Source organism: Podarcis filfolensis (assembly GCF_964270895.1).
Source record: "Podarcis filfolensis genome assembly, chromosome: 3".
NCBI classification, from domain to species: Eukaryota; Metazoa; Chordata; class Lepidosauria; order Squamata; family Lacertidae; genus Podarcis; species Podarcis filfolensis.
Window position 1 is genome coordinate 107387138 of NC_139606.1, and position 22725 is coordinate 107409862.

The following is a 22725-nucleotide window of genomic DNA, read 5'->3' on the forward strand; positions in this document are numbered from 1 at the left end:
GGGATCATAGTGAGGGCCAGGACAGGTGTGTTCACATGGAAAAGCCGACAGGACTGGATTTCTCCCCCAATCTCTATCCATCACCTGAGCTGAAGCCTGAGTAGGCTGATTCTGCCAACTAAATATGGCCGCATGATAAAAAATGGCCTCACGCAGGATTGACTCTAGATTCACCTCCCCCGCCATGAGAATTTTCTTCCAAAGCTAGTCATAATACAAAGATTATATCACCATCTAACTACTTTTCACAGTCTGCTACCCCTGAGAAGTGACAGCTAATTGTTTCTTGAATTACTGGAGGGTTTTTTCTTGTCTTTTTTTGCCTGAACAGCCTTGCCTGAGAGATGAATCTCCACTTTTTATCTCCTCGGAGCACAGATTTCTTTCGTAATAACAATTTTGAATCAACCTGTCCTTCCAACGTTGTTCCAAAATCACCCTTTTCTCTTTCTTCTCCAGCCCTTACCAAATTAAATCTGCGTCGGCTGTAGACCTGGATCTTCGACTTGGTGATGCGAGCAATGGCATAACATTGCCGCATTACAGTTCATGCCTGCACTCTCTGAGCCACATTCTCTAGAATCGGCCTCATGGTAGCCTGGAGAATGATCTCTGATGGCTGCAGCTGGCACTAGCGTGTCATATATCCTATAAATGTCAGATCAGGGGAATATGTTCGAAAGGGCATGAGGGGGCACAACCTGGCACTCCCCGTGACAGGTTCCCTCATTCTGGGAAGGAGGAGAGAGACATCATTTTGATTTTTGGAGTTATCTTTTATTTTTAATATGCTGAGCCTGTGCTGGACAAGCAGCACAATATATTGCATAGATGTTATGAATCTAGTTACAGGTAGGTAGCCGTGTTGGTCTCTAAGATGTTATGGATGTATCATTTGATGTGTTTCGTCATGTTTCTGAAGAGTAAACTTTGAATAATATTTTTATGGTTCTGAGCAATGTCGATTTCTGAAAGGAGCAGCATGAAGTGACTGGATGCGTAAGAACCGACTCCTTTCAGAAATCGACATTGCTCAGACCCATAAAAATATTATTCAAAGAGTTCTTATGCATCCAGTCACTTCATGCTGCACAATATTAATATCTGCAAGAAGGGTGGGTGTGTTTAACCTGCTGCCCCTCCTTTACCTGCTGCTTCCTCTAGAACCGCTTCCTTCAAATCCCCCCACTCCCTCCATGACAAGGCAAACAGGTCTGGAACCCCAGTTAAGAAGAGAAAAGCAGCTGGAGAAGAGGGCTGTAGAAAGAAAAAGCTATGAGCAAGAGAAGGGTTAAGCAATCCCTCCAACCAGCTGTTTCTCCAGTGCAAATTGCACCTTCCCCACTAAAACTTGGCACTTCCTGGCCGGCAACCTGCATTTCCTGCAGCTGAATCTCTGCTTGACACATTAAGATTATGATTAATCCTTTCATTTTCTTGTGCAACTCCGATATACTGTGTGTGTGTGAGAGAGAGAGAGCGCTGCTTATTACAGGTAAGTTTCAGCATCTTGGGGAGTTACGACAACAGCTGTAAAGAGACGTTCTATCTTTTATTTATTATCCTTTTTTAAAAAAATAAAATAAAAAGTGCATTGCTCAAAATGCATGCCGGTCCATCAACTGGTAATAAATATTTATCACGGCATTCTGCAGCTTTTCTTCCTCTTTGTGAAGTAGGCTCTCCTGTTGTTCCAGGAACTCTAATCTAGGCCATTACATGAAAATAGGAATCTTGTTTTGAACCATTTTCTCTGACCAAAATCCAACTTACGGATTTGAAGACTGAAACACACCATCACCCCAGTCCTGGCAAACACACACATTTCTGATGTCTCTCTCGGTGCAGTTCTGCGCATCCCCGTGTATGAGACTTGTTTACATTATTACAGGACTGACAGATCCCAAGCAGATCTCCCCAGTGGCTTAACTTGGTGAGTTTCCCTCTGCTTTTTACATAGAAATTCGCTACAAGCTGAGTTATGGGTAGAACAAAACTTCATTGCTGTTGAGGCCTGGGAACTTGCAGAGACTACCAATAACTTTTCCAACTAGACCACACCTCTGAGTTTGCTCTCCAGGAGCTGGCCTTCTGAATACAGTGGTACCTCAGGTTGCATACGCTTCAGGTTACATACGCTTCAGGTTACAGACGCCGCTAACCCAGAAATAGTGCTTCAGGTTAAGAACTTTGCTTCAGGATGAGAACAGAAATCGTGCTCCGGTGGCGTAGCAGAAGCAGGAGGCTCCATTAGCTAAAGTGGTGCTTCAGGTTAAGAACAGTTTCAGGTTAAGTACGGACCTCCGGAACGAATTAAGTACTTAACCTGAGGTACCACTGTAGCTGCTTCTCTGAAAGGGGCCACATGTCAGATTTTTAGTTGATAATGCATATTTCTGGATTAGGCGATCTGTACACATTTCTGCCTCGGGGAATTAATACAAGCAAGCCTTGAAATTTTCATGGTTCAGATCATGAAAGACTACAGAATATTCATCTCCATTTTAGTGCACATTCCCCCCTAATATGCACATTTTTTGCAAGCAGTTTTCCCTAACGCACAGCATTTTCACATGGTATTTTCACAAATCGATGCATTCTTATGCACCCTTCCCCCTGCTGTGTGCCATTTGGTACACATTACTTGCATTGCAAAATCCAGAAAAGTGTGAATTTCAAAGAATAGCTGTGTTTTGATTTGCCCCCAATCCCTGTGCTTTTTCCCCAGCGGCACCTGAGCAGATCCACTCTCTCAGTCTTTTCTCTCACGAACGCAACATACAAACACACCCACCCTGCAGGTGTTTTGTACGCACCTCCCCTGAGACTGAGATTCTGCTCCGTAATTGCAGAATCCAGGAAATTGGGCCATTAGCTGTACTAGCAAGCAACGTCTGATCCATGGCTCATAATGCCACATTTTTGTTTAGGTTGTTGCAAAGCCCTCCTCCAAACCCATTTATCTCAGCCATTTGAAAGCTACATGCAGTTAATCAGAAAGAACACGCGTTGTCAAATTATTCCCTTTAGCTTGCCCAAAACGCCAAGTCATGATATTTATCCTGATATTTATCATCTCTTTTAAACATTATAGCTTATGTAAAGCACCACACTAAAGCAGGGTTTTTTCCCTTCTTCTTAAAAAATACAAAAATTAAACTCCAGCAAGATACAGTAACTGTAATCCTATGTCACCGGTCTCCGTTCCAAAGCGATAACTGTGAAAGGGTTCTGAAGAACATTTTTGCTTTCATCTTGGAAGTAATAGTGTGATGTTATCTTTCCCTAAGCCTCTGAAGCAATGTGTGTTTTGTCAGGAGCAGATATTTGCTGAGGAGTTTAATTTCCTAAAAGAAGCCTGTTTGCAATGTGATTAGTTGCGCGCCTCGTACCATCTTGGAGATGTTTCCTTGTCTCTTACAATGGCAGGGGAGACAAAACAAGGATGCCAGACAAGGATTGGCTCATCACACCCAACTCTCCCTCAAACATCAGCTTATACTACAGATTGTGTTATAAAATCAGGAGTAAATAAACCTTTTTCCCCATTCTGAGGGCCACATTCCATTCAGGGCAAACTTTTCAGGGCCACATGCCAGTGGCGAGCAGGGCCAGAGGCAACAGTGAGCAGAGCAATGAATATATTTGTTAACCTTCACACAGCAGGCTACTTTCAACATACAAGCGATGCAGATGGTGCTGTGGTCTAAACCACTGAGCCTCTTGGGCTCGCCAATTGGAAGGTAAGCAGTTCGAATCCCCACGATGGAGTGAGCTCCCATTGCTCTGTCCCAGCTTCTACCAACCCAGCAGTTCAAAAGCAGGCCAGTGCAAGTAGATAAATAGGTACTGCTGTGGCGGGAACGCAAACAGCGTTTCCGTGCACTCTGGTTTCCGTCTCGATGTCCCATTGCACCAGAAGCAGTTTAGTCATGCTGGCCACATGACCCGGAAAGCTGTCTGTGGACAAACACTGACTCTCTTGGCCTGAAAGCGAGATGAGCGCCGCAACCCCATAGTCGCCTTTGACTGGAACTAACCATCCAGGGGTCCTTTACCTTTACCTTTTCAACATATACTATGGGGCAAATACCCCTTGGAGGGTGATCAAGTACAGATGCTCTCACTGAATTCCTAATCAGTCAGACTTGATTCAGCAATGCATTACAGGACAGAATTCAAAGAGTCTGCAAGAGCATTTCAATTAGGACACACATTATTTAAGTAAAATACGTGTCATTTTAGCTGCTCATCCTCTGCTCAATTGCCTTCTGCCACCCCAGTACATCACCATCTCTCATCCAACCACAGGCCTTGCAATACAACTTACTCAACCCACTTTTTCACCCACTTTAGCCTTAATCATGAATTTGTCCAATCCTCATTTAAAGCCATCCAAGCTGGGGGCCCATCACTACCTCTTGTGACAGTGAGTCCCATAGTTTGTGTGCTGTGTAATGAAGTTCTAGCACAGGGGTAGGCAACCTTAGGCCCATGGGCCACAAGCGCCCCATGGGGGTCATTTAACTGGCCCACAAGCTGCCCCCAAACCAAGCCACCTACTCGGCGAGTCCCTGCGTGCTGTGCCAAACCAGCACAGCACGGCGCAGGTACTTGCTTCTGTGGTGCTGGAAATCATGTCTGTGCAGACACAGAGGCTGGAAATTGTGTCTGCGCAGACACAGACACTGGAAATCGCGGGTGCAATCTGGCCCATGGATTCATCTCTGCTGGAGTGAACCAGCCCAGGCAAGGTAAACGTTGTCAACCCCTGTTCTAGCATAATGAGAGAGGGAAATTCTTTTTCTCAGTCCTCGTTCCCCCACACCATGCATAATTTGGGTGTAGGGCTTTCCCCAGCAGATCCTCAAAGAAACTGCACCCTCTTTGCTTTCTCTCCAATAAGATAATAATTTCTGTTTCATTCCACGGAGAAAAAGTAAAGCGACTGACTCGAGGATTCTTGCAGTGAGTGCAAAGATCTACCTTCCCCTCCCGATATGGGTGGGGCTGCGGTGAAGGTGGTGCAAGGCATCTCTGTGGGTGGGGCAGTCAGAGAGGCGTAAAAATAGTCGCCAAAATATACAGGATCTCCTTCCACAAATCTCCTGCCCGTGACAATGATGGGCATTTTTGCCAATTAGTTAATCTGAGCATGAGGCGCAGGGCAGACACAGAAATAAAGGCAGATGCATGGGCACTTCTGGAAAAATCTGCAACAACACAAAACACTTCGCAACATGCCCTTCAGCAGCATGGGTTAGTCTCCAAAACATAGTGCTCCCAGTCTCAACACTGATACTCAGGGAAAAAAGTCAGGACAAAGAATTCACTGTCTCTTTTATCACTTGCTGCACAGAACCACTCCACTTGAGTTATTCTGTGTTCAAGGCCACAAATGCAGGCAGTTAAAATAAAGCCAGAGAGAATCTTTTTTCAAGCACCACCAATCTAAATTTAACTCGTGCATTGCAGTTTGTTTTTTAAAAATTTCCTTTAAGAAAATGAAACGTTTATTGCGGAAGTTAAGGTTTCATAGAATCATAAAATCTTAGAGATGGAAGGGACCCAAGGGTCATCTAGTCCAACCCCCTGCAATGCAGGAATCTCAGCTAAAGCATCCATGGCAGATGGCCACCCAACCTCTGTCTAAAAACCTCCAAGGAACGAGAGCCCACCACGTCTTGTGGGAGTCTGTTCCACTGCCAAACAGCTCTTACTGTCAGAAAGTTTTTTTTTCAAATGTTGAGTCGGAATCTCCTTTCCTGTAACTTGAAGCCATTGGTTTGAGTCCTACCCTCCAGAGCAGGAGAATACAGGAATGTTCTCACTTCCATGGGACAGCCCTTAAGGTATTTGAAGATGGCTGTTGTATCTCCTTTCAGTCTCCTATTTCCAGGCTAAATATACCCAGCTCTGCATAAGGCTTGGTTTCCAGACCCTTGATCATCTTAGTTGTGACCTCCTCTGCGCACGTTCCAGCTTGTCAACATCCTTCTTAAACTGTGGTGCCCAGAATTGGACACAGTATTCTTAGGCTGGACACTGAGGTCCTCCTCTGAGGGTCTTCTGGTGGTTCCCTCACTGAGAGAAGTGAAGTTACAGGGAACCAGGCAGAGGGCCTTCTTGGTAGTGGCACCCTCCCTTCAGATGTCAAGGAGATAAAGAGTTACACAACTTTTAGTAGACATCAGAAGGCAGGCCTGTATTGGGATGTTTTTAATGTTTGATGCTATATTATGCTTTTATAAAGATGCTGTAAGCCAACCAGAGTGGCTGGGGAAACCCAGACAGATGGGCGAGGTATTATTATTATTATTATTATAACCCTCACAGCATCTACTCCGCTGGGTTGCCTGCCACCAGTGCTGCTTCCTCACTCACCTGCCTGCTGCCATCATGCCGAAGTTGGCATGGCTGCTGCCTATTACAGCCACAGAACTGAAGCATGATGATAGCCTTATGTTTTCATGTCTATAGGAAGATAGAGAATGACATTGGTGATTGAAAGGGATGCAGTAGGGGCCTGCACTGTCCAGAACAGCTACACAGAGTGACACGGTGGAGATACAAACGTGAGTGAAGAAGCGTAACCACTTTATGTATAACATAAAATTTGTGTGCCGCTTAACTGTAGGAAAAAACCTCAGAGTGGTTTACAAAAAAAGATAAAACAATATAATTATCACTAAAATATATAACCGTCATTTAAAACATATGGAAAGGTTAAAGCACAACAGTATAGATGAAAACAAATTAAAACTCGTACACATTTTCTAAACATCTGGGTGGCCACCTTCCCTGCCACAGAATATTCTCTAAAATTAATTCCACAGTTGGATTCATCCCCAGTCTTCTTCTACCATCACTCTAGCTGACCTGCCAGCTATTTCAGAGGCCCCAGTTCTTTAGATGGAGGCAAATGAGTTTTGCTCAGGATTTGTAGGACACCATAAGAGTAGTTAAAGCTATGGTTTTCCCAGTAGTGATGTATGGAAGTGAGAGCTGGACCATAAAGAAGGCTGATCGCCGAAGAATTTATGCTTTTGAATTATGGTGCTGGAGGAGACTCTTAAGAGTCCCATGGACTGCAAGAAGATCAAACCTATCCATTCTGAAGGAAATCAGCCCTGAGTGCTCACTGGAAGGACGGATCCTGAAGCTGAGGCTCCAGTACTTTGGCCACCTCATGAGAAGAGAAGACTCCCTGGAAAAGACCCTGATGTTGGGAAAGATGGAGGGCACAAGGAGAAGGGGACGACAGAGGACGAGATGGTTGGATAGTGTTCTCGAAGCTACCAGCAAGAGTTTGACCAAACTGCGGGAGGCAGTGGAAGACAGGAGTGCCTGGTGTGCTCTGGTCCATGGGGTCACGAAGAGTCGGACACGACTAAACGACTAAACAACAACAACAACAACATAAGAGTGATTGTCTCAATTGCCTGAGTCACCTCTTGATTTCAGATACCGAATACGGAACAAGGCATCAGTGGCAGGGGCTGCTTGCCATATAGACAGGAAAAATTCCCCAGAGCCATCAGGAAACCTCTTGGAGCCTGCAGGTTCAGACCTTCCAAATAGGTCTGCCACTCCTGCAGAGTCACAGGGTTGACATAAGCCTAATGCCATGTCCCCCTCATTGCGAGACCATTATCCTCCTGCCCTGAATATTGCTGTGTCTCTTTACACTGGGAATAACCGAATGCCACCATGACATCTTATGCAGAGATGGGGCAGAATGAGAGGCAAGATCAGAGCAATGAATCATGCAGAATTGCAACAGGAAGCCTCCTTTCTGAAGGAGTTCTCTGGACTCTCAGAACCCACTCCGTATTTAATAAATGTTTTTCTCACGGTGCGCAAGGAGTTCTCTGGCAGCCCATTGTTTAGGCTTACATTGTGTACAATACATGAGGGTCCTTATCAGTATTGAGGATGATGTATAGATAATCAAAAAAAGGTGAGAGGGACAACAGCCTTCGTTTTCTGCTCAACAGATCTTCTTTATTTCTACCAGGGTTTTTCTTTCCTCCTCCCACAAATGAATTTCAAGAATGCAACACTGAACCTTTGACAGTCAATTAAATCTCTCCAACTCCAGAAGTTGTTTCTCTGCTCTCCATCCATTTTGCAATATGCTTCATAATGTTCTGTGGCACGCTAATGTCCTTACCAACCGAAATACAGCGCTTTGGTAGAAATGCAAGGCCGGCAGAATCCCAGCAAGAAAAAAAACAACCCAACAACCTTCAACCTAATACACAAAGTACTGTTTGTGATTCAAACGGGGCATAAAAGTTATTTTCTTTTCAGCGAGGAGCAGCTGATTTCCTCAGCAGTGACAATGATTATTGAATGTGAGGAAAAACGATCCAAATAATAAATAACAGATAAGGAGATGGGCTGTGGACTAGTAGCTTATCTGGGCTGCTTCAAGGGAAGAGCTAGAGAAACATTACACACAGGAAAATATTGCAAGTGTTTGAAACCATTGCCACTTTTGGCCTCTCCCTCCCTCTGCTGAATCTCAAAATGTTCACAGCAGTGCGGAAATCTGGATTATAAAATAACTTTGACTTTTAATAAAACAAGAAACTGAAGAATGAATGTAGAATGTTGTAATTCTGCACACAGTTTGGTTTCTCACCTTCCAAAAAATGCTGTATGATTAAAGAAGAAGAATCCATTATGATCAGAGTTTAAAATCTGAAGTGACCCAGGAAACCAGCCTTCCCCCGACCTGGGACCCTTCCATTTGTTTTGGACTTACAACTCCCTTGGTCTAAAAGATTTGGACAGCGCCAGGTATGCAAAGGTTGTAGTAGATCTTCCAGCCAGAGATTCATGAAGGGTGGTCAGGAAGCCACGATGGAAATGAGAGCAGAAAAGGCTGGAAATTTTTTCTGATATAGCAAATAATGACACACGTGGAATTAAAACTAGGGGCTGGGGAGAAATTTCTCAGAAAATACTTTTCTGACCTCCCCCTTTTAATATCTTTTTTGAGCTCCCTTCAGTCTGTTGAATAATTTCAACCCCCCCTGAAGAATATTTGATGAAATACTTCCCCCTCCAAAAAAACCCTTCCTTACATGTGAAAAGTGAATGCAGCTGCAGATCCTGTTTTATTATTGTTTAATACAATTTTAATATTGTTTAAGAGCTTGGCCTCATCTCCTCCTGTAAAAATAGGGCAGAGAATTTTTGGAAGGGTTGGTTTTTTTGCATCTGAATTTAAGATGCAGTTGGATTAAACGTTCAGCTTCATGCTTGAGTGGGGATTTGAACCCTGGTCTCTCGGGCCCTAGTTTGACACTCTAACCATTACGCCACATGACTCTCAGTGGTCTGACTCAGTATGAGACGGCTCGTGTGCTCATGGAGCCCAGTTAGTTCACTGTGAATCATAGAATCATAGAATCATAGAGTTGGAAGAGACCACAAGGGCCATCGAGTCCAACCCCCTGCCAAGCAGGAAACACCATCAGAGCACTCCTGACATATGGTTGTCAAGCCTCTGCTTAAAGACCTCCAAAGAAGGAGACTCCACCACACTCCTTGGCAGCAAATTCCACTGTTGAACAGCTCTTACTGTCAGGAAGTTCTTCCTAATGTTTAGGTGGAATCTTCTTTCTTGTAGTTTGGATCCATTGCTCCGTGTCCACTTCTCTGGAGCAGCAGAAAACAACCTTTCTCCCTCCTCTATGTGACATCCTTTTATATATTTGAACATGGCTATCATATCACCCCTTAATCTCCTCTTCTCCAGGCTAAACATGCCCAGCTCCCTCAGCCGTTCCTCATAAGGCATTGTTTCCAGGCCTTTGACCATTTTGGTTGCCCTCCTCTGGACACGTTCCAGTTTGTCAGTGTCCTTCTTGAACTGTGGTGCCCAGAACTGGACACAGTACTCCAGGTGAGGTCTGACCAGAGCAGAATACAGTGGCACTATTACTATCAGTAGTGGACAACATGGTGGGACTCCACTCACTTGACCTCTGGCCAGTTGCATTGTTGTTGATTCCTGGGAGGTAGATGTGGAGGGACTAGGTCCGCTGGGTGCAAATGAAACAGTAGGGCCAATCCAGGGCTCTTGCCTGTGTTTCTGAACCATGCCAACCTCACCATCACCTTCCACTCCTGGTACGTAGCAGGAGAGAATAGCTCAGACTCTTAATCTCAGGGTTCTGGGTTTGTGCCCCACATTGGGCAAATGATTCCTCCATTGCAGGGGGTTGGACCACAGGATCCTCTATGAATTGATGGTGTGACCAACCAACCGGTGGTCAGGTCAGTGGTGGTGCCCTCCCATGCTGTCTGCTCCTGCTGTGACCACGACACAGGGAGCAACTCAGACGTTAAAATGTTCCCTTTGATTCTCCATCAAACGCTGGCATTGCTTGCTTGCTTGCTTGAGCGAATGAACTGCCTGCTTTTGTATCTAGAGATTGCGGCGGACCTTGAATGCAATTAATTTGCAGTCTTTGAACCGCAGGACTATAGGCTGTGTGCGGCAATTCAGTGCTTTTAGCTTGGTTTCAGTTTATACAGCTTGACAGCAGCATGTGTTTTGTTGCTGGAATTACCTCCGCCAAACGCTAGGTACAATAAATATAACTGGGGAAGGTCATTTCATCTCCAGCTATTTCAAGAGCAAAACGATACCTTCTGGAGGGAAGAGAGCAAGCGCGGGTTTCTAAAAGTATGTTTTCTGAAAGGGCATTAAGTTTCCCAAAACCTTGTTTATCACACCCCACTGTTACTTAGGGTTTGGCAAGGCCGCAGACACAAATCACTTTTAGCAACCATTTCCTCATCCCTGGGAACTCTGGGAATTGTAGTTCGTGGAGGGGGGCTAGGAAGCAGAATTCTTAGCACCCTCGCCAAACTACAGTCACCAAAATTCTTCAGTTAGAGTAAAATTGGTCTAAGTCTGTAGAACAGATAGGACCATACACAATTTGCAAACAGCAGTCTAGCTGCAGCTAACTGTTCTGTGAAATTAATTGCTAATAAGACCCGATTTATCCCCAACATGTAGCCATTTCCCCCTGTTTAGAAGACTTTGAGTAACTTTCTGTAGCTGGCATGACTTCCCCTCCCATTGCTATACTTGCCTCCTTACTAAAGTACTTGATAAAGTCCACCCAACACTGGGACATTCACAGGGAAACCAAAGGTATTTTACTACCAACCTTACTGTATGCTTGTGAAACGTGGACCACTTATATACGCCATCTCCAACATCTCGAAAGATTCCATCAACGGTGTCTCTGAAATTTTTTACACATCACTTGGGAAGACAGGTGAACTAATGCCAGTGTACTGGAAGAAACAAAGATCACCAGTGTTGAAGCAATGATTCTTCAACATCAACTTCGTTGGACTGGTCATGTTGTGCAGATGCCTGATAATCATCTTCCAAAGCAACTACTCTATTCTGAACTTAAAAATGGGAAGCGTAATGCTGGTGATCAACAAAAGAGGTTTAAAGACTCTCTCAAGGCAAATCTTAAAAAATGTAGTATAAACACCAACAACTGGGAAACACTGGCCTGCGAGTGCTCCAATGGGAGAACAGCCTTCATCAAAAGTGTCATGGGCTTTGAAGACGCTCAAACTCAGGATGAAAGGGAGAAATGTGCTAAGAGGAAGGCACATTTGGCAAGCCCTCACCATGATCAACTCTCGCCCGGAAACCTATGTGGAAGGACGTGTGGATCCAGAATTGACTCCACAGTCACTTACAAACTCACTGTTAAAACCGTGCTTATGGAAGACAATCTTACTCTGCTACAAGCGATCACCAAAGAAGACTAAAATACTATTAGGAAAGGTTGCAGCGTCTGGGACTTTTTAGTTTAGGCAAAGTTTCCAAACTTGGATCTCCAGCTGTTTTTGGACTACAGTTCCCATCATCCCTGACCACTGGTCCTGCTAGCTAGAGATGGTGGGAGTTGTAGTCCAAAAACAGCTGGAGACCCAAGTTTGGGAAACACTGGTTTAGAGAAAAGGCAAGGGAGAAGTAACATAACAGAGGTTTATAAAATCATACATGGCATAGAGAAAGTGGATAGAGTTTTCCTCCCTAGATGTTGTGGACATCCAGGGAAGCTGAATATTCAGTACTTTATCAAGTACTTTAGTCTTCTTTGGTGATTTTTGGAAGATCTCATAGGGTGGTATTCAACAGAGTATTACGGAGAGTAGTCCCACTGAAATTGATGGACCTAACTTAGCCATGATCACTAATTTCAGTAGATCTACTCCGAGTGCAGTGCCTTATTGATGTGTATGCACCCACTCACATATATGTAAAAGAGGGGAGATCTATGAATTAGATGAAGGAATTCTCAAATATATGACACACTGAACACGCACAGCGTTTTGCTTAAAGTTCAGATTTCTCTCTCCCCACTGCATAAACAAACAAGCAAATGGAAAATTGCTAAGGCATCATTTCCCCACTGGAAACAAGGCCAAGTAATCTGGATTTCCAAAACCTCATTAGGATGAGATGGATTTCAGAAGTGTGCTTACACTCTTTTTGTTCAAGGTTTTGAGTGTTCTCCCCCCCCTCCATCTACAGCCTGCCGAATAACAGCCTTGGGCTTTGGTGAGAGATCCAGCTGTCTGATGTCCTCCAGGGCGAAGTAATGCAGCAGCTGGTGGTTATCATCGGAAAAACAGGATTCTTCCAGCACCTGCAAGAGAGTTTCCTTGGAGGCATTTCACACTCCCATCTCAGAGCCCCCGTTCAGCCTTCTTTCTTGGAGAAGCACATTCTTCATGTGCCTCTCCAAACGCTGGCAAGATGACCTGTTTACCAAGCATTCATCCTGGTTTTCTTGTGCAAAGCTCATGCAGAGTTTAGATCGTCTCTGATCTTGGTGGAGCATTCATTCTGATTTGTTTGTGGGGAGCCTGTATGACAATGAGCATTTGTCCTGATTTGCTGACAGGGGTGAAGCAATTCAGTTAAATTCATTGCAAACTTCATCTAGGGAAATCCTGTTGGCAAAATATTGGACTCCACAGCACCATCTGGTGTCAAAGGGTATCCTCCCATTAATCACTTGCTCATACGACCCTTTTCAATGCATTTCCAGGTCACTACCCTCACTTTCCTCATCACTTTCCTAACTGCAAAACCTCTGTTTCTTTTTCTAAATCAGATTTGCAGCACAAGGCTGACAAAGTGCTTAAATCCACTTTAAATCGCCCCACCTAAGGTCCCCAGTACAGTTGGTACCTTGGATTACATACGCTTCAGGTTACAGACGCTTCAGGTTACAGACTCCGCTAACCCAGAAATAGTACCTTGGGTTAAGAACTTTGCTTCAGGATGAGAACAGAAATCACGCGGCGGCGGTGCGGCAGCAGCGGGAGGCCCCATTAGCTAAAGTGGTGCTTCAGGGTAAGAACAGTTTCAGGTTAAGAACGGACCTCCAGAATGAATTAAGTACTTAACCAGAGGTACCACTGTATGCACTTGAATCTCTCCTGGAGCTGCCCTAATTCCATAAGGAAGCTGCTATATACTGAGTCAGGTTACGGGTCCATCACGGCAATTATTGTCTCCAGGGTTCTCTTGCAGAGAGAGATTTTTCTCCCCATCTCCCAATTAAAATACTACCTGAATATTTTAATCGGAGGTGCCTGGAGTTGAACTTTAGACATTTTTCATCTGACTTCCTATGCTGAAAAAACCTGAAGCCCTTTCTTGATTTCCTTCTCTTTTGCCACTCTAGACTGTGGTCCTACCCGCTTTGCTACAGGTTTGTCTGTCACCTGTTATTGACATGATAGTGCTTTACAGAATCACAGAACTGTAGAGTTGGACGCCCCGCAATGCAGGAATCTTCTTGCCCAATATGTAACTCTCGAACCCATGTTCCCAGAGATTAAGAGTCAGTAGTAGGTTCTGCCTCTGTTTCTTCTTTCTTTCTTTCTTTCTTTCTTTCTTTCTTTCTTTCTTTCTTTCTTTCTCTCTCTCTCTCTTTCTTTCTTTCTTTCTTTCTTTCTTGTTAATACTTATTATTTAAGGCCCGCTTTCAATTGAATGTCTCATCTCCCCACCCCCTGCCCTCCCCCAGCACCAAGAATTCATGACCTTTTACAAAGAAAGAAAATAGATCTAATTCCAAATTTGACAACCTCCTATAATTAACAGGGGGCAAACTAGACATCATTATCTGTGGTTTTGCAATTGTTATGTTTCTGCTGGTGATCTTTAAAGCTTAACATTGCATAAGGGGGAAGCTTGGCATTTGAGTGGGGGGCTGCCAAGCGGGGATGCTATTTTTTCTGCAAGGGAGGGGAGATATGGGAAAACAGTGGTGTGTGGATGAGGGAGAGATTTCTGAGCAGACAAAAGGGAAGAAAGGAAGAGGTTAGGCAGGAACTTCTCTCTGCTGAGCTGCTCTCCCAACCCGAGGTTCCTTGCTTGCTGGTTTGCATTACAATAAGTCCACAGGTAAGAAGAATCAGAGCACTGTGATGGATTGGGTCAGTGCATCTGGCTGCTAACCAGAAGGTTGGTGGTTCGAGCCCCCTGACCACCAGGGACGATGGACTCGTAATCTGGTGAACCGGGTTCGCGTCTCTGCTCCTCCACATGCAGCTGCTGGGTGACCTTGGGCTAGTCACACTTCTCTGAAGTCTCTCAGCCCCACTCACCTCACAGAGTGTTTGTTGTGGGGGAGGAAGGGAAAAGGAGATTGTTAGCCGCTTTGAGACTCCTGAAGGGGAGTGAAAGGCGGGATATCAAATCCAAACTCCCCCTCCTCCTCCTCCTCCTCCTCCTCTTCTTCCTTTCCAACTCTACAATTGTACAATTCTATGATTCTATACACTCAGCACTTATTTGTGTGCGCAAGGATTTCTGTTTGTGCAACAGAACTTACATGCCCTTCAAATGCAACCCCCCCAATGCAAAAAAAGATCGTGTAATTCCAGCTCCCCCTTTCCTCGCAGGACTGTACTCTAGAAGAAATATATCAGCACGTGCAAACACACAAACAGAGTTTGCCAGCAAGGGGACGAGAGAATCAGTTGCAGAACCAATGCAGACACATCTCCACCGTTCACCGTTACAAGTTTCAAATTAGTGTGCTACGAGTAGCCCCCGGGGGACTATAACTGATCTAACATTTATCTGTAATTGAAATGCGGAAATGCAAAAAAAGAAAAGAAAAAAAAGCACTATCTCAGCTGTCTTTAAATTTACTGACTCTAACACAACTGTGAAATGCTTTGCCTTTAAGTATTTGGCACAATCTAATGGGAGAAAAGTAAACACAGAGACAGAAAGTAGAAAAAACGAGAAGTTGCAGGTGCTTCAGGTAAAATTAGAAAAGAGATATTTTTCTTTTTCTTTCTTTGGAGGGGAGAGGAAATCAATTTTGGATAACTTCAGTGGTGGCGTAAGAAGCCAAGAAGAGACATCCTGGATCAGAGCAAAGGACAATCTAGTCCAACGTTGTGTTCTTGTAGTGGCTAAACAGATGCCTATGGCAAGCCTGCAAGCACAATCAGCCTCCATGGGTGACTCCTACTTGCCTATAATGATTTCATTCTGTGAATTGATTTTATTCTGTGAACCACCCTGAGACCCACTGGTATAGGGTGGTATGTAAATTCAATAAATAAGAATAAAAATAATAATGTCTGATTGTAACCTTATTCACTGAGGAAAAAATGGCATTTTGTGTCACTCTCTCACGTGACCAAAAAGCAGCACCAATATGAGTGCTTTTTTTATTATGTTGACACCGAATGTTTGAAGCTTCCGGACTTCATGCAGTGCATGAAATTAACCTGTGGAACTCACACCCACAGGAGACAGTGATGACTGCTAACCAGTTTGGATGGCTTTAAAGTACTGTTTTAGGGGGACAGGGGGCGGGCTGGCGTGGAGGACTCCCTGGTCCTGAATGGGGCAACTGTGTCCCTGAAGGAGCAGGTGCACAGCCTGGGAGTCATTTTGGACTCATAGCTGTCCATGGAGGTGCAGGTCAATTCTGTATCCAGGGCAACTATCTACCAGCTCCATCTGGTACGCAGGCTGAGACCCTACCTGCCCGCAGACTGTCTCGCCAGAGTGGTGCATGCTCTGGTTATCTCCCATTTGGACTACTGCAATGAGCTCTACGTGGAGATACCTTTGAAGGTGACCCAGAAACTACAACTAATCCAGAATACGGCAGCTAGACGGCAGCCGCCGAGACCACATAACACCGGTCTTGAAAGACCTACATTGGCTCCCAGTACGTTTCCGAGCACAATTCAAAGTGTTGGTGCTGACCTTTAAAGCCCTAAACAGCCTCGGTCCTGTATACCTGAAGGAGCGTCTCCACTCCCATCGTTCTGCCCGGACACCGAAGTCCAGCGCCGAGGGCCTTCTGGCCGTTCCCTCACTGTAGGAAGCCAATTTACAGGGAACCAGGCAGAGGGCCTTCTCGGTAGTGGCACCCGCCCTGTGGAACGCCCTCCCATCAGCTGTCTAAGGGATAAACAACTACCTGACATTTAGAAGACATCTGAAGGCAGCCTTGTTCAGGGAAGTTTTTAATGTGTGACATTTTGATGTATTTTTAATCTTTGTTGGAAGCCTCCCAGAGTGGCTGGGGAAGAGTTTTTGGATTTGATATCCCGCTTTATCACTACCCTAAGGAGTCTCAAAGCGGCTAACATTCTCCTTTCCCTTCCTCCCCCACAACAAACACTCTGTGAGGTGAGTGGGGCTGAGAGACTTCAGAGAAGTGTGACTGGCCCAAGGTCACCCAGCAGCTGCATGTGGAGGAGCGGAGACGCGAACCCGGTTCCCCAGATTACGAGTCCACCGCTCTTAACCACTACACCACAGGGTATAAATTATTATTATTATTATTATTATTATTATTATTATTATTATTATTATTATTATTATTAGATTGGACCAAATTCAGGGAGAATAAGATGATGCTCTGCCTCTGTGGTTGGAGGCAGCAATGCCTCTGAATAGCATTTCTGAGAGCCACAGGAAGGGAGAGGGCTCTTGCACTCGAATGCTGCTTGTGGGTTTCCTACAGGCATCTGGTTGGCCGCGGTGAGAACAGGATGCTGGGCCAGATGGGCCTTGGGCCTGATCCCGCAAGCTCTTCTTATGCTACACCATCGTTTCATTTCTATTCCCCTCAGAGCTAAAATGGCCGGAGTGGTTTTAACAATCAATTCCTCTTTGCAGAGAACTCTGCAACTCTAGCTCTGTGAAGAGGTCTCCTAGCAACTCTCAAAAACCTTAACAATCTAGTTCCCATGATGCTTTGGGGGAAGCCACGGCTGTTAAAGTGGTATAGCACTGTTTTAAATGTAAGGTGCGGTTATGACAGGTCTGTGGATCCTCTTTGACCTGGAGGGCAATGGGAACAGTGACTGGGATGTAGCTAAGGCGCTAGTCCTCACTGTGCCGACATTTCCTTTATGGTCAAGTTTAGGGGTGCCCAACATGGCATCCTCCAGATGTTTCTGTACTACAACTTCCATCATTCCTGACTATTAGCCATACTGACTGGGGCTGGTGGGTGTTGGGCGTCCCACAACAGAGCAGCACCCTGGCTATACCTGCTGAAGGTGCCTTCATTACATATCTTAAGGCACCGGGTGAAAACGTTTCTCTTCAACCAGGCACTTGGCTGGTTCACATCCTATGGCCTTTTAAATGTGTCTCTCTCTATGTGTGGGTGTCCACTGGTTAGTTTGGCTTTTGTTTTAGCGTGTATTTTGAGCTTTCATTCTGTGTTTTTATGTTATGAACCGCCCTGTGATCCTCAGACAAAGTGTGGTATACAAATTTAATAAATAAAAGGAAAAATAAGTACAGTGCCTAAAGAAGGCTTCTCCACTCATTTCCCACTAAGTGTGTGATAATGGCTTTAAAGAAAACAATGCTGAAAGCGGAGAATTCTGCTTGCAGAGGCATTTTCTATTTGTGTTTTCTACAACTGTTTGTTCCCCTTTTTTGCCACATTTCTGGAGCTTTCGTTTCAATCACCTTCCATGAAGTACATCGAGTCCTTGTTCCCTTACCCATTGGAGACATGAACTCCAGAATCTCTGTGTTTGAGATTACTGATAAGTTTCTGCTTTTGCAAAACCAACTGATGTTGTTGTTGTTGTTCAGCTTTACCCCAGTTAATGCTTCCATACTGAGCAGAAGGGCGTCTATTCTTTACAACTAAGGAAAGATGGGTCAAGCTGTTTCTGGCCTGTGGCAGGTTTGCATGTGCTCATTCATAAGTCTGTTCCATCTCATTCAAAGGAACCACACAGGAGAAGAGGAAGCTGTCTTTTGCTGAGCCAGGCCATTGGTTTCTGGAACAGCAATATCCACATATTGTTATGGCTTTCCAGGATTTCATACAAGGCTTTCTCACAGCCTTACCCGGAGGTGGCAAGGACCTTGTGCACGCAAAGCAGATGTTCAACAACTGAGATACAGCTGAACATACAGAAAGTATCATTTTGGGGGTATGCATTCTACCCTAAAAGAGGGGCATCAGAAACTACAGCTCTACAGATGTTGAACTCTCAATTCCTATTAGCTCCAGACAGCCTGGCCCATGAATGGTCAGGGATAATGGGAGTTGTAATCCAGTAACATCTGGAAGGCTGCCCACACCTGTCTTAAAGCAAGACCTAACCACTGCTTGGGATTTGCCAAAACGATGTCAGCACTTAAAAAACACACACGGACCCACTGAAATCCTCAAGTGTCCCTATTGAGAATTGCTTTGAAAAACAAAACAACAGGAGGAGGAGGGACAACAGCAGAGAAATTCAGGACAAAAGAAACAGACCATCAACTTATGGTACTCCCTGCTGCAAGGTGGGGTGATGGCCAATGGCTGTCATGGACCGGCTGGATGCTGAAGACGGGTGGGAGGCACCAGCTGGGGAACCCCCAAAGAAAGAAGACTCAGAGCCAGGCAACTGGATGATGATGAGTGGTCAGAGGGAGAAGAGAGAGCAGAGGAGGGAGGAGGTGTCAGAAGCTGAAATTGTAATTGAGGTTAGCGAGCAGAGAGAGGCTGGGGCACAGAGATCTCGAGAATCGGAGGCAGGAGAGGAAGTGGGGCAGGAGACAGAGATGAAGCAGGCTGCTGAAGAAGCCAGGGGGTCGCCCCCCCTGCCGCAACCAGCTCCCCTCCTGCCTGGTCTCCCAGAATAGACAGAGAAATGAAAAGGGCAGAGCAAAGAGAGAAAAGACAACAGAGTCTTAGGCTGCTGGGAAAGGAATCAGGGGAGGAGCCTTAGAAAGCTATGGGAAGGTGAGGACCCTCAGTTCTCGCAACTGCTTCATTGGGAGAAGACCTACTGGGGAGAGTTGCTGTGATCAGTAGGCCTGCACTGTGTTAATAGCCCCAGACCAGACTGGCTTTGTCCCTGGCCGCAATATAACAGACCCCATCAGGAAACTACTGAACCTGATCGAACACAGAAAGGCAACTAAACTCCCATTGACAATTATGTCCCTCGATATCCTCAAAGCCTTTGATTGCTTAGAGTGGAAATACATATTAGCAGTACTAACTAACATGAAATTTGGCCCCAGCTTCCTACAAATCCTCAAGCAAATATACTCCCAAGCCTCAGCAAAATGCAGAGCTAACAATATGGATTCTAATACTATAGCTATCCAAAGAGGCACGAAACAAGGATGCCCACTGTCTCCCTTCTTATTTATCCCGGCTCTGGAACCCTTAGCAATCCGAATCCAAGCAGCCACAGACATCAAGGGAGTGGAAATAAAAGGCAGAACCTATAAATTAGGGCTCTTTGCAGACGACCTAATGGTCACAACAGCAGACCCCATAAGCACAGCAACCTCCCTAATCAGAGAACTCAACACATTTGCAATGGTGTCGGGCCTACAGGTAAATTTTACAAAGTCAGAAGCTATGTGCTTCAACACCCCTCCTCACACCCAAAAAGAACTCACTAAGGTCACCAGAATAGGTCTGCACTATTTGGGATTCTTTGAATAAAGAGTTAACTGCAATGACACAAGTGTTTTTTAAATTGCTGGCCTACTCCTGGTTTCCGGCTCCTCATGACGGGTTTAAAAGGGAACTCATGGATGAGAGGTCGAATGACCGTTGGCCATGAAAGTACCAAGCGCAGAGGCTTTGTGGCACTGACTGAATATCTGGGGACTGGGGGGGGGGGCGTGAGGGGCCACACAAGCAGCAAGGAAAGATGATACATCCCTTGATATATCTTTCCAGAATCATCCTAGCTGGCTACTCTTGAAAAGAGGGGGACCGACTGATTTATCACAGTTCTACACTGCCCCTTAATTAAACATTTCCAGGGTAAATTACAATAATCCATAAAACAGCAGTCCTCAATAACGCAGTTGACGATCGGCAAGGATTCCCGTTCTTAACTACTGGGGAAAACCACAAATCCTAGCTTTAAAAGAAAGTGAGCGGGCAATTTGGCACAAGATCCCGATGTATAAAATAACATGCTATACTAAAAGGGGGGAGGGAGGGAAGGAACTTTCGATAAGCTAAAAGACTTGTTAAACCTGTGGTAGAAGTTTATTTGTTTTTTATTGGCGCAATGAAACAAAATGTACGACAAGCTGTTTTGGAGGTAATTTAAGGCAAAATTGAGCCGAGAAAGTTACATTGTAATTGTGCAAATTATGTATAACCATAAACTACATAAATGGCGCTAACTATAGCAGCCTCTGGAATATTCACAATGATTTCTAAGTCCCCCCCCCCCTTGCTCTCCTTTATTTACTCACCAGTTTAAACTATTTTCTTCTTTGTTAACACAAAAATGTCTGCATTTTTTAAAAAATGAAAAAACAAACAAACAAACGCACCCATGAAAACCATGTAGCCAGTAGCAGTAAAGGTCAGAGCTAAAAAGAAAACAAGGAGACACCTTTAGTGAATGGCCTGATGGAGTGGAGAAACTTACCTGACCCCCTGGCAGGTGAGTTGCTGGAGAGGAAAGCACGGTGTAAGTGGACCAGCAGGAGAATCAGATTGCCTCCATTGGTGCGTTTGCACTGAGCTGACCACCTGGCTGCCTTGCCCCTCCCACTCCCAGTAAGAAGCAGCCAATTACTTGCCAGGAGGTCAGGTAAGTGCCTCCGGTCCACCCCACCGTGTGCTATTGCCAGCCATATACAGAATGTCTCCCAGCCAGGCTGGGACTAAGAGCCGTTAGACTTCTCTGCTCATCCATCCATTGCCATTCCGGGTGGCTTCATTAGAGGGAGAGAAGCAAGACAGGAAAGCACTGTCCAATGGCCTGCCTGGGACCACCTGACATTCAGCTCCTCCCCTCTTTTTATGTACTGAGTTGAATAGGATACAAAATGCAGCAGTCTGATTGGTCCTAGAACAATAGGATTCAGAATGCAGCAGTCTGATTGGTCCTAGAACAATAGGATTCAGAATGCAGCAGTCTGATTGGTCCTAGAACAATAGGATTCAGAATGCAGCAGTCTAATTGGTCCACAGGAGCCACCCAATCCAGCTCCAGGTGGAAGTGAATACACAACCTGATTGGCCTACAGATGAATCCCGGAATTAGCCAATCATGTGGGGCCCATTGTGTAAATAATGTATATAAAGCAGACATTCTGGGGGGGGGGGGACTGCCATTCCTCCTCACGACTATGAGCTGAATAAAGAGCATGAAATCCACTCTCGACTCTGAGTATATTTCACCTCTCTAGTGGTGATTGGAGGAAACAGTGAAGAGCTGTGCTTTCTGCTTTGTAAACCGTAGTCAGGGCTATTCAGTTTGAAAGATAGGGTGGAAATAAGATCAGGGTCAACTGTTTTGGCCGAGATTTTTCAGCCTCGGAGAGCTACAATTCCCAGAGTGAGTTAACAGTCAATCCTGCTTCTTAGGGAACTCTGGAAATTGCAGCTCTGTGAGGGGGAATAGGGGTGCCTTAGCAACTCTCAGCACCCTTAACAAACTACAGCTCCCAGATTTTTTTTAATTCTTTAAAAGAGGAGGTCACCTCTTTTAACCTGCAGCATCTACCTGGCATGCTGAATGTCTCAGATTTAATCCCCAGATCTCCAGGGATCCCCTGTCTGTAACCCCAGAGAGATGCTGTCAGTCATTGGAGACAATATGTACTGAGCTACATGGACCAATGAGCTGACTCGGTAGAGCAGCTTCTTTTGTTCATTCTCATTGCTTTCTTCAACAGTATTAAAATAATATTAAACACTGATTAAATCTGGACCCACAATCGTGGCCAGGATTCACAGATAGCGAAATTGCGTTCTCCAAAATATTCACTAAATATTTGTTGAGTATATCTGTATTAAGTTCTGTGGCCTGCAAACAAAGTCTTCTGAAGGCGATCCAAATCTCATGCCACCCAGAAACTTCCAGTTTCAAGTGTTCAACTCCGCATGCTTGATTTACAGACTTTTCGGCAAATATTTGGAATATTTGAGTAAGGCCTTGGTTGGCAACTAGGTATGCATTGGTGAATCAGACTTGTGCGGAATTCAGTTAAACAAAACTTACCCACGTCTGTATTTTATGTCTGGCAGAAACAATTGAACAAAACTGCTTATAAAAAAAATGTCTGGGTGGTTAATTTCAATCTTTCAGTACACAACTTGCTTTATGGATGTAATTATGGTTTATGCAACCCACCTCCTTTACTCTTGATGAGAATCAAGTTTGGGGGTT

The 22725-nt window shown here is 44.9% G+C and overlaps 2 protein-coding genes across 5 annotated transcripts in view; both read right to left on the reverse strand.

The window, feature by feature from the left end:
• Positions 1 to 22725, reverse strand: part of LOC310758658 (uncharacterized protein) — a 324886-nt gene that overhangs the window by 63728 nt on the left and 238433 nt on the right. The window lies entirely within an intron of this gene.
• The window catches only part of FSHR (follicle stimulating hormone receptor), an 85636-nt gene that overhangs the window by 57417 nt on the left and 5494 nt on the right, over positions 1 to 22725 (reverse strand). The window lies entirely within an intron of this gene.